Source organism: Anolis carolinensis, chromosome 3 (genome assembly GCF_035594765.1).
Source record: "Anolis carolinensis isolate JA03-04 chromosome 3, rAnoCar3.1.pri, whole genome shotgun sequence".
NCBI classification, from domain to species: Eukaryota; Metazoa; Chordata; class Lepidosauria; order Squamata; family Dactyloidae; genus Anolis; species Anolis carolinensis.
Genome location: NC_085843.1, coordinates 180,008,811 through 180,020,817, shown reverse-complemented (window position 1 = coordinate 180,020,817; position 12,007 = coordinate 180,008,811). Strand labels below are relative to the sequence as shown.

The 12,007-nt window shown below is 41.2% G+C and overlaps 1 long non-coding RNA gene across 3 annotated transcripts in view; it reads left to right on the top strand.

Annotated features, from left to right (window-relative positions):
- Window positions 1-11,643, top strand: part of LOC103280927 (uncharacterized) — an 86,970-nt gene extending 75,327 nt beyond the window's left edge. For 2 of the 3 annotated variants that reach the window (XR_010004506.1, XR_010004504.1), the window contains one exon: window positions 10,192-11,643. This is a non-coding gene — a long non-coding RNA (uncharacterized LOC103280927). The remainder of the gene's footprint in view (window positions 1-10,191) is intronic. The other variant, XR_010004505.1, reaches the window with a different exon arrangement.
- The last annotated feature ends 364 nt before the right edge of the window (window positions 11,644-12,007 follow it).

The following is a 12,007-nucleotide window of genomic DNA, read 5'->3' as shown; positions in this document are numbered from 1 at the left end:
GACTTGCAAATCCAGAAACACCTGAGAAGTCATACATTCCTCACCACCATTTAACATCTTGTTCCAAGACCTTCCTTCTTTTCTCTACTGATGGATACAATTATCCCTGTTTCTTTTCTCATGGTCTTTCTGATAAATTTGTAATATTACAAATTGGTACCTGAGAATGTCCCCCAACCTTCAACCTACTCTGTTCCTTCCAATACCTTTTCTTTTTGTATACTTCCTCTTAGATAAGTGATTCTCAAACATTAATCCCCCGAGTATTTTGAAGGTCAGTTCCGGGAACCACTGACCATGAGCTGAGCTGGGAGTAGAAGTAGAAAATATCTGTGGTACTAATGTTTGAGAACCCCTGTTTTGGATGATAAGCCTTAAGACAAGGACTGTCTCTTTTTCATTGTTTGTGAGCAATTTTTGTCTTTAATTGTTTTAAATAAGTAAGTCCAACATTCCCATAATTTTGACAGATTCAGGAAGCAGCAGCTTGTCTAAGAGTGCCAACGGAAGAGGAAAGATTTGTAGCTTGAATCTCTGGACCACTACACTGTGCCAACTATGTTGTTGATGTATAAATATTCTCAAGTCTCTCTGTTAATAGCCAATAATCATTATTTTAAGATGTGCCAGTGAAGAATTAAACCACTGGCAGTGTTTGAGATTGAAGTTGCCAGAATAAAAATGAAGCAAATGAAGATAGATATCATTCAGAAGCATCAGCTGTATAGATTAGCCGTTGCAACTGCAAGCGATTTATTGGAAGGGGGGGGGACAGAATTGGCCAGTTTTGCCTATAGGAACAACTGTTTCATTATTACAAGGCTTTGGGTTTAAAATTACATTTTATATATTAAAGACTAGAGTTGTGAGCAGAACCCGGTTTCCTTCATTTCATCCATTCTTTTGTACTTTCATTACCTTCGGGAACATGTAATGGGAAGTCGTTCCCCCCTCCCCCCAAAAATTAGCTCAACATGAAAGCAAGAGGGGGCCGATCATTGGCTCCTCCTCTGCTTTCGCGAGCACGTGGCACTCTATGCCTCCTTGCCTTGGAGTGTGTGTGTGTGTGTGTGGTGTGCAGGCCCAGAGTAGGCACCTGCCTGCAGCCGAGCACCTCTTCTAGAGCAAGAAAATCAGAATTGGGGAGGCTTAAACAGGGACAAGCCCAAAAACAACAACATAACATTACATAAGGTAAAGGTAAAGGTTTCCCCTGACGTTAAGTCCAGTCATGTCTGACTCTGGGGGTTGGTGCTCATCTCCATTTCTAAGCCGAAGAGCCGGCGTTGTCCGTAGACACCTCCAAGGTCATGTGGCCGGCATGACTGCATGGAGCGCCGTTACCTCCCCGTCGGAGCGGTACCTATTGATATACTCACATTGGCATGTTTTCACACTGCTAGGTTGGCGGAAGCTGGAGCTAACAGAGGGCGCTCACTCCACTCCCAGGATTTGAACCTGGCACCTTTCGGTCTGCAAGTTCAGCAGCTCAGCGCTTTAACACACTTTGCCACCGGGGCTCCTTACTTACATAAAATTACTTACATGCAACAGTAATTAAAACAGTAACTTAAAACAATATAACAAGGTATAAACAACATAACAGTTACTTTGAAAACCTGAGCGTCGATTACTACATACAGCAGAGGGTGACTAGTGCAAGAGCTCCGAAAGATCCATAGGTAAAATCAGGGTAAATAGGGAAAGAACAAGGGAACAGTTCCATTAAAGTGCTAAAACATATAGAATGAGGACCAGTGATAAAGTGCTGTACATATAATAATGCATGTCTGATGGGCTTACTCACTCAAACGCGAACCGGAACATCCAAGTTTTCAATTCCTAGTGGAAGATGGGCAATAAAGGAGCCAACCTAATCAGAACTTGTCTCTTTGCCTTGAGAGTCTGTGTGTGTGGCATGCAGGACCAGCACCCATGCCTGCCTGCAGCCAAGTGCCTCCACTAGAGTAGAAACAGGTGAGAAGCCTCCTTAAAGCACGCACCTGCTTTAAGCTGACCACCTCTCCTTTAGAGTAGGTAAAAGGTAAAGGTTTCCCCTGACGTTAAGTCCAGTCATGTCTGACTCTGGGAGTTGGTGCTCATCTCCATTTCTAAGCCAAAGAGCCGGAGTTGTCCGTAGACACCTCCAAGGTCATGTGGCCGGCATGACTGCATGGAGCGTCGTTACCTTCCCGCCGGAGCGGTACCTATTGATCTACTCACATTGGCATGTTTTCGAACTGCTAGGTTGGCAGAAGCTGGAGTTAACAGCGGCTGCTCATGCCGCTCCCGGGGTTTGAACCTGGGACCTTTCGGTCTGCAAGTTCAGCAGCTCAGTGCTTTAACACACTTCGCCACCGGGGCTCCTTCTCCTTTAGAGTAAAACAGCTTAAATGCCTAAAATGATGGGAGAGCCTAGGACCCCCCCCCCCCATAATGGGCCATTAGAAAATGGATCTTTCGGCACCCCAAAGCCAAAACAGGTATCTGCCATCCCGATTTTGGGAGGCTCCCAAAAAATGGATTGGGGGCCCCACCGAAAGCTGGAACAGAAAACGGGTCAAAGTTAACCCCGAAAGCACAACCCTATTATAGACCCACCCCTTCTTCTCATTAAGGGCCATCCCTGATGTGATAGCCAGTTTTGCAGGTCTGTTGTAGCATTTTTAGAACAAACAATATCTCAGATTATACAGTTCATTTCCCCTACAAATTGAGATGCCTTGCAATCAGTTGTGTCAGTCAGATTGATACTCATTTGGCTGACCTAAACCACATCTTCTGCTTCCTCTGCCTCCCAATAAGTCCATAAAGCTAAGGGGGAAAAAGAGAAGATGGCTACCAAATTGAAACAAAAACAAAGAATTGTGCGTGCAGCAAAAATTCTAAAATAAAAAGAAAATAAAATAGTTTTTTTTCCAAAATGGGAGCTTCAAAAAGCCTTCCCTTCAATTGCCATTTTTAGTGATAAGGAGTTTATTTCTACTACATCCTTGTACATCAAACTGCAGTTGCAGGACAGAAGCAGAAGCAGAAATAAAGGTTAAAGAAATAGTAGTAGAGACAAAAATAAACAATCAAGGAAAAAGGAAGAGTGCAGTTACTCCAGCAGCCATCATGAAGGGCTTTGTATTTCAATTTGGTAGTTTAAGCTCTGGTCTGCAGAGCTTAAAACGTTTGCAATCATGTTTTCTATAAATGTTGTTGGAATTGAATTCATTTTTTGAAACAGTGATTCAAAGGTTACCATACTTCATGTGGATAACTTTAACTGTAAACAGGATGTTTACTGTGTTACTGTTTGATACTGGAAATACAATCTCAAAGGAAGGCTTCTTATTATGGTTACAGAAAGGCAAAGATGGAAGCGATCCTAAGAGCCATCTAGTCCATCCTATCACCAGTGCAGAAATCCACAGTTAAAGTAGTGGCTTTGTATCCTGCAATGAAAGTAGTTGATCCCACTGTCAAGCAGTTCTTACCATTAGGAGGTTCTTCCTAATGCTTAAACGTTCCTTCCCAGAAATTTGTATTCAATTATTCAGGTCCTATCCTCTGAAGCCAACAAAAAGCTTCCTTCTTTCATGCCATTTCCATATGACTACCACATCTCACTTGTTCAGGTCGGACATACCAAACTCCTTCAACCATTCCCCACTTGGTTTGATGTCCAGACATTTTGCCATCTTGGTGGTCCTCCTCTAGACAAGTTCTAAAATTTCAATATTCTTCTTAAACTGTGGTGCATAAAATTGGAAACAATATCACAGGTGAGGTTTGACCACGGTAGAATAAGGCAATACTATTACTTTCCTTGATCTGTTGATGCAACCTAAAATTACATTGGCTTATTTTTCTGGCACATTACACTGCAGGCTCATGTTTAGCTTGTGGTTTACTAAAGACCTCCAGATCTTTTTCACATGTACTGCTGTCAAGCAGCTGTCATGCAGCCTATATTTGTGCATTTGAATTTTCCTGCCTAAATGCAGTGCTTTATATTATCCTTGTTGAAATTCATTTTGTTAGTACTGGCCTAGTTCTCCAATCTGTTAAAGTCATCTTGAATCCTGTCTTCTAAGGTATTAGCTCCCTTCCTCAGTTTGGTGTAATTGCAAATTTGATTAACATGTCCTCTATTCCTTCAACCAAGTCATTTATAAAAATGTTGAATTATAGTGGGCCCAGAATACTGTTGCTATTAGTCTCAAAATCATTCCTTAGGCTTTAACTCCTTTTTTTACTGTAAATATATATAGTTTGGTCTCTGCTGCCACCCTACCTTCATATTAATCAAAATATATAAACCTTATGCGTTGATTACTCTATTTCTCATTGTCCATACAACAACTGGCAACATTCCAGCTGCTTAGTTTTCTTTAAACCAGGCCACATGTTAAGAAGCCACAGCCAAGAAAAGATGTCATGAGGTGTGCTTACTTTAGGACAGTGCTTCTCAGGCTTTCTGATGTTGGGGAACAGCATTTTTCCCAGTATGTCAGGGACTGGCACCATATTTGTACCTGTTGGCTGCAATGGTTTCATTCTTACCTGGAAACTTACGAATACCCAAAGGGACCAACATTGCCCTTTTGGGGAGATGAAGTGGGATGATAATAATAATAAGAAGAATAAGAATAATAATAAGAAGAAGACAACAAAGAAGAAGAAGAAGACAAAGAAGAAGAAGAAGAAGAAGAAGAAGACGACGACGACTCTGAGGGCTATCTTCCCCACTTTAAATATACCTTTATGCCACAAGGATCTCTTGATTTATTTTTATCCCATCCTTTCCTCAGAGAACTCAGGATAACACCCCCTTTCTTCTATTCTCGCAAGAATCCTGAGTTAGCTAGAGCTAAATAACATCAATGGGTCTGCCATACCAGTTAAAAAAACATGGGTGTTGGGGTTTTTTTTCAGAGACAATTTAAAGCAGGGATCCTAAAAGTTTTTAAGCAGAGGGCCAGTTCATGGTACGTCAGACTGTTGGAGGTCCAGACTATAATTTGAAAAAAAATGAATTCCTATGCACACTGCACTTACCTTATTTGTCGTGCAAAAAACTCATTAAAGAACAATGCAATATTTAAAATAAAGAACAATTTTAACCAACATAAACTTACCAGTATTTCAATGGGAACTGTGAGCCTGCTGTTGGCTGATGGGATAGTCTAGTTAATTAAGATTGTTGTTGTTGTGTCTTCCTTTTAGATTTAGGACAACCCTAAACCTAAAGTTTGGGGCAGGGGTCGGGAAAATGACCTCGGAGGGCTCACAGGGCTTCGTTTGGAGTCCCCTGAATTAAAGTCCTAGCTTCTTTTTTATTATTGAACAGTTTTGCAAAATATAAAAAAGAGGCATGGAAATAGGGAGGGAGGTAGCATAAGGAGGGGGATTGATAAAGGGTTTAAAGTAGGGGAGGGGGTAAAGAGGTAAGGGAAGGGTATGGGGGGGGGGAATTGAGGAATGTAAGGGGTATAGAGGGGAGGGGAAAGGGGAAGGAGAGGAGAAAGTTTTTCATCTGTCTTCAATCTTCACCAATAAGGGTTTGTTTTTGCCAAAGTTCTCTTTTAGTTCCCTCTTACTGGATAGTTTTGTTCAGATATTATAAGTGTCTAACATATTTTAGTTTTCCATTTGTTTCTTCTTTTTCTTAATACTGTTTCCAATCTGTTTGTTTTACAGATTTTCCTCTGTGCAGTTTCAGCAAAAATGTTAATATATCCATATCATGTATCTCTTCCAGCTTCTCTAACCATTGTTCAATATTTGGTATTTCCTGAGTTTTCCAGTATTTTGCAAATGCAATTCTTACCGCTGTATTCATATATGTAAATAAAATGTCTTCGTTTAAGTTAAAATCAGTGTCTTTGTAGGTTATTCCTAAAAGATAATATTCCAGCTTCATTGGGAAGGTCTTCTTCAGTATTCTTTGGATTTCTGTATGTATTGCTTTCCAAAATTTTACAGTTTCTTCGCACAACCACCAGATATGATAATATGAGCCCACATGGCGTTTACACTTCCAGCAACTATTTTTAGCATTTTGGTACATTGTACCTAATTTTTTTGGAGTTATGTACCACCTATTTTCAACCAATTTTCTTTCAGGTCAGATGCATAGGTATAATTTAATTTTTTATTCCAAATTTGTTCCCATTCTTCTAACTTAATTTGTTTGCTGATATTTTTTGCCCATTTTATCATACAGTTCTTGACCTCTTCTGTTTCCGTAGATCATTCCAACAATTTTTATATGGATTTTTTTTATGTCATTTTTGTCATTCCTAAGCCTTTTATCCCAAAATGTCTCTGTCTAATTGAAACCAATTTGTTTATCTTTTGCATATTGTTTTTTGATTTGGGCATACTAAAACCATGATAAATTACAGTATAACTTTTTTATATCTTCTTGATTTTTCAGCTGATACCTATCATTCTTTTTTGTCAAGATTTCGCTATATCTGGGCCACTCTGCCCAAACAAGAATTTTCCTTTGACTTGCTTCTAGGGAAGAAATCCACATCGGAATTTTTTCATATATATTTCTTTTATATTTTTCCAAAATTTTGATAAGGGATGATCTTACAAAATGATTTATTTATTTATTTACAGTATTTATATTCCGCCCTTCTCACCCTGAAGGGGACTCAGGGCGGATCACATTATATACACATAGGGCAAACATTCAATGCCCATAAACACATCGAACCGAGACAGAGACAGACAGACGCAGAGGCAATTTAACCTTCTCCTGAGGGGACGTTCGATTCTGCCCACAAGGGGGAGCAGCTGCTTCATCATCCACTCTGATGGCACTTCCTCATTCCAATGTCGTAAATTAGTTAAACTTGCCTCCCCACTTTTATAAGTGGTACCTTATTTCCTACTTGATAGATGCAACTATCTTTCAGGTTGCTAGGTCAGCAACTAGCAGGGGCTATTTTTTTTAAAAAAAATTAATTGACAGGTGCTCACCCCACCACGGGCTGGCCTTGAACTCATGACCTCATGGTCAGAGTGATTTATTGCAGTAGGCTGCTCACTAGCTTGCGCCACAGCCCGGTCCCAAAATGATTGCCAAAATTTTTCTCAACTGATCTCTTATAATATCCAATGTAGACTCTGATGTTGTTGGAGCACCAAAGCAGCCCATAAAAGCATGGCCAATGATCTGAAATGTTGGGAGGGACCTGCCAGTGACCTCTGGGGGATGCCCAATTCCTACCCCTGCCTTAAACAATTTAAGGTCTGAGTGTTGGAAGGATCACCTTCACTGATATAACTCTGAGTGAGTGATAAGATTTTATTTTAATCCTGTTATACTCCAAATATGGGACCCAGGTTATTTCAGGACACTTTGGAGATAGGTAGCCAGCCAGCAATTTCCATCTTCTCTGTTGCCCCTTCGTATGATAGCTGAGGCTGATAAAACAGCAGAGACAACATTTTCTTAAGACCCTTCCGGACAGGCCCTATATCTCCGGATCTGATACCAGGCCCGGGCTGTGGCACAGGTGGGAGAGCAAGCCAGCTGCAACCAGCTGCAATGAATCACTCTGACCAGGAGGTCATGAGTTCAAGGCCCGCTCGGAGCCTATGTTTGTCTTGTCTTTGTTCTATGTTAAAAGGCATTGAATGTTTGCCTATATGTGTAATGTGATCCGCTCTGAGTCCCCTTCTGGGTTAGAAGGGCGGAATATAAATGCTGTAAATAAATAAATAAATAATAATGTTCTGTTTATCCCAGATTATCTGACAGTCTCTTCTTACAGTTTCTCAAGTTGCTACTGACACGGAAAGAAAAACCTGGCAGTGTGGACTCATATAATCCAGTTTAAAACAGAAAACCTGGGATCAGATCCTGCGATATCGGGCCTGTCTGGAAGGGCCCTCAGTGTTGGCCGTACAGTTGGAGAATGCCTTCCATCCAGAAATAGGTGCACCCCCCTTTACTGCTGGTTTTAAGGGGAACCTTTTGAATCCCCCCATTTGTTTTTGTTAACTGCTCTCAATAAATGAGGTTTTATTGCTTATTTTAAGGTGGTAGGTCTTATTTAAGGGTGATGGGTGCTTATTTTATAGGTGATATTGATTTTCAATATCTTGGTTTTTAAAAAGGCTTGTATAATGATTTTGAATATCATTTTTGAGGATGATTACCCAAAAGGCAATGTATAAAGATTTTAATAAATCAACCAATGCAGTTTAAAAGCATAGCTACTGATATTCTTGTTGGGGAATTAAATGCAAGATCCAAGAAAAACACATGTGGTACATTGTTCTTGTATTTTGCTTGGCTCCCTTAATGCTCCCGCATAATATTTCAGTAAGGTTTTTATCTGAAAGTCCTCCAACACCGAACCTCTTTAGTCATATTTTACTTTCAGTGTCTCTCGTCTCAAGTTAATCATCACATGCCAGATTGGGCCGGTCCTGCTTGATTTGGTGTCACATGTGGCGTTTGATTGCATAATGTGGAAGAGATTAAAAGGAACATTCTGACTCTTGAGGTCACCAAAGCTCTCTTAACACTTTTTGCGCAAGAACAGGCTTGTTAACAAAGGGAATCTTCAGAGGAAGTTAATCGGGTTCTGAAAGTTCTAGAAATGTAACAGATACTTGCCTGTGTTTTCTGTTCTAAGTGGTTGCTTAATGTTGTTGTATATCCTCCCACATTTAAAGGGAGAAAATAGAGATCTGCCTGTGTTCTTACATCATGTACGTCCCCTCCCTCTTGGTGTTAATAGATAGCAGAAGCTTCTCAGCCTCTGCTCATTTCCTGAATGATTTCTATCTGTTTTTGGGCAGCAAAGCATGGAATTGCCTACAAACAACTATTTGTAATCAATTTTTTTTTTTGTCGTGACTAAAGCAAAACTGGTGGTGCAGCGGATTAAACTGCTGAGATGCTGAACTGGATAGAATCATAGAATCATAGAAACGTAGAGTTGGAAGAGACCTCACAGGCCATCTAGTCCAGTCCCCTGCAAGAAGCAGGAAAATCTCATTCAAAGCACCCCTCACAGGCGGCCATCCAGCCTCTGCTTAAAAGCCTCCAAAGAAGGAGCCTCCGCCACTGTCCGCGGGAGAAAGTTCCAATACCGAACAGCTTTCACAGTGAGGAAGTTCTTCCTGATGTTCAGGTGGAATCTCCTTTCCTGTAGTTTGAAGCCATTGTTCTGCATTGTTCTGCTGTAGGGCAGCAGCAAACAAGCTTGCTCCCTCCTCCCTATGACTCCCCCTCACATATTTGTACAGGGCTATCATGTCTCCTCTCAGCCTTCTCTTCCCAGTTATTTAAGCCGCTCCTCACAGGGCTTATTCTCCAGACCCTTGATCATTTTAGTCGCCCTCCTCTGGACGCTTCCCAACTTGTCAACATCTCCCTTCAACTGCGGTGCCCAGAATTGGACACAGTATTCCAGGTGTGGCCTGACCAAGGCAGAATAGAGGGGTAGTATGACTTCCCTGGATCTAGACGCTATACCCCTATTTATGCAAGGCAAAATCCCATTGGCTTTTTTCGCCGCCACATCACATTGTAGGCTCATGTTTAACTTGTTGTCCACAAGGACTCCAAGGTCTTTTTCACACATACTGCTGTCGAGCCAGGCATCGTCCCCCATTCTGTATCTTTGCATTTCATTTTTTCTGCCTAAGTGAAGTATCTTGCATTTGTCCCTGTTGAATTTCATTTTGTTAGTTTCGGCCCATCTCTCAAATCTGTCAAGATCATTTGAATTCTACTCCTGTCTTCTGGAGCGTTAGCTATCCCTCCCAGTTTGGTGTCATCTGCAAACTTTATGATCATGCCATCTAACCCTTCAGCAGTTTGAATCCAGGGAGCAGGGTGAGCTCCCACCGTTAGCCACAGCTTCTACCAACTTAGAAGTTAAAAAACATGCAAATGTGTGTAGGTCAATAGGTATCACTCCAACAGGAAGGTAAGGATGCTCCATGCAGTCATGCTGGCCACATGACTTTGGAAATGTCTATGGACAATGCTGGTTCTTCAGCTTAGAAATGGAGATGAGCACCAACCGCCAGAGTCAGACACAACTAGACTTAGTGTCAGGGGGAAACCTTTACCTTTACCTTAAAGCACAACTTAGTTATGTCATGACTGTAATGTGACAACTGCCTTTGTGATATAACTAACAAGGTTTTTTTTTCTTACTCTCATAGCTGCAGTGTGTGGTTGTTCATCCCCTACAACATTTAACAGATGAAAACTTTGAAACATGGCTAAGCAATATCAGAGTATGGTCAAGATGGTAGAATGATTGATGAGGAAGGAAACACAAGCTAGGAGATGCTGCAGCAGTTTGCTCTTGCCTGAGCCCACGAAAAAAGGCAAGATTTTGCCCCTGCTGATCTGAGGCCCCATCTACACTGTTTAATGCAGTTTGGAGCTACAAACTGAGGTGGCCAGATAAGAAACTCCCATTAAGTGTGAGAAAGAAAGCCTCTTAATGTGCACCAGTGCTCTGTGGTTTGTGTAATCACCATCTGGGTCTCCAACTAGTTCCAGGATATGTAATTTACACAGCAAAACCACTTTCTTCAGTACCAGCATGAAACTGCACTAAATGGTCAGTGTATGCAGGGATAGAGTAGAAATACTACTTTAACACTTTGGACAAATCTGAGGGCATAATACAAAAGGAGGAGGAGGGATGAGGAGCTTCGACATCTAAAAAGTAGCCAAAAAATTGTGATGACAAAGGATTAATCATGACTGTCCCTGTTGAATCAGAACAATTAGAGGATATGGTGGTCGGTATAGTTGGTGTTGTTTGTATCCCAGGACAGAAACTTGTAGCATTCTGACAGTTTTTTTAAAGTATCCTCTCATTTACTTCTGAATTGTAAGAAAAAAGTATAATGAAACTCTAATGGTAACTGAAGAATGTGGACTGAGAGCTGCAAATTTTAAGTAATTTTTCATATTCTGTTGTGATGGGGACCAAAATACTTGCATTTTGTTTCTGCATGTATGCTTTTGTTAGCATATCCTACACTAGAGCCATGTTGAATCTTTCTGTCTTTTCAGAGATTCGTTATGGTGGATCTGAAGCACAGGAAAGAAATAAGAAAACAATTTCAAAACCATCCTCAAAAAATTAAAAAGAAGCATTGTTGATTTTTTTCCCCCACTGACTGACATCAGATTGGAAAAATGGCAACAGAGTACATGTTATTTATCCAGGTTATGGGTGGGAGTCAAGCTGGCCCATAGGCCAAACATAGATCTCCGGGATTTTCAGATTCTCCCCAAACCACACTCCCTTAGTAGCCCTGCTCTAGGCTATAGGAATTATTTACTTATTTGTGCTCTGTTTCCCAACCACAGAGCTAATTGAGGGAATCTTGCACAAGTGGGAAAAGGTGAATGTGCACATGCAAATCTGCACTGCCTCAAAGTTGCATAAAAGACAAATATTAGTTTTGTCTCTAACACCATTCCCTTTGGCTCTGGACACACCCAGTGCTGGATGAGGGAGGCAGTTCACACTGTCAACTTCAGCAGGAATAAAGGTCTCCATTCTTTGTGTGTCCTTGGCTGTGAACGAGTGAGCTCACTTGATGCAGAGTTATTGCATTATCAATAAACACAATAAAATAACTTTGTGTTCAGTTTCTGACTGTACTGTTTCAGTTTTACCCACATCAACATTACACACACATCTTGTGATTCTTTAGGTGTCTCTCATTGCAAAAAGGGAGCCTCCGGTGGCCTAGGGGATAAAAGCCTTGTGACTTGAAGGTTGGGTTGCTGACCTGAAGGCTGCCAGGTTCGAATCCCACCCGGGGAGAGTGCGGATGAGCTCCCTCTATCAGCTCCAGCTCCATGTGGGGACATGAGAGAAGCCTCCTACAAGGATGGTAAAACATCAAAACATCCGGGCGTCCCCTGGGCAATGTCCTTGCAGACGGCCAATTCTCTCACTCCAGAAGCGACTCAGGTTGCTCCTGACACGAAAAAAAAAATTGCAAAAAG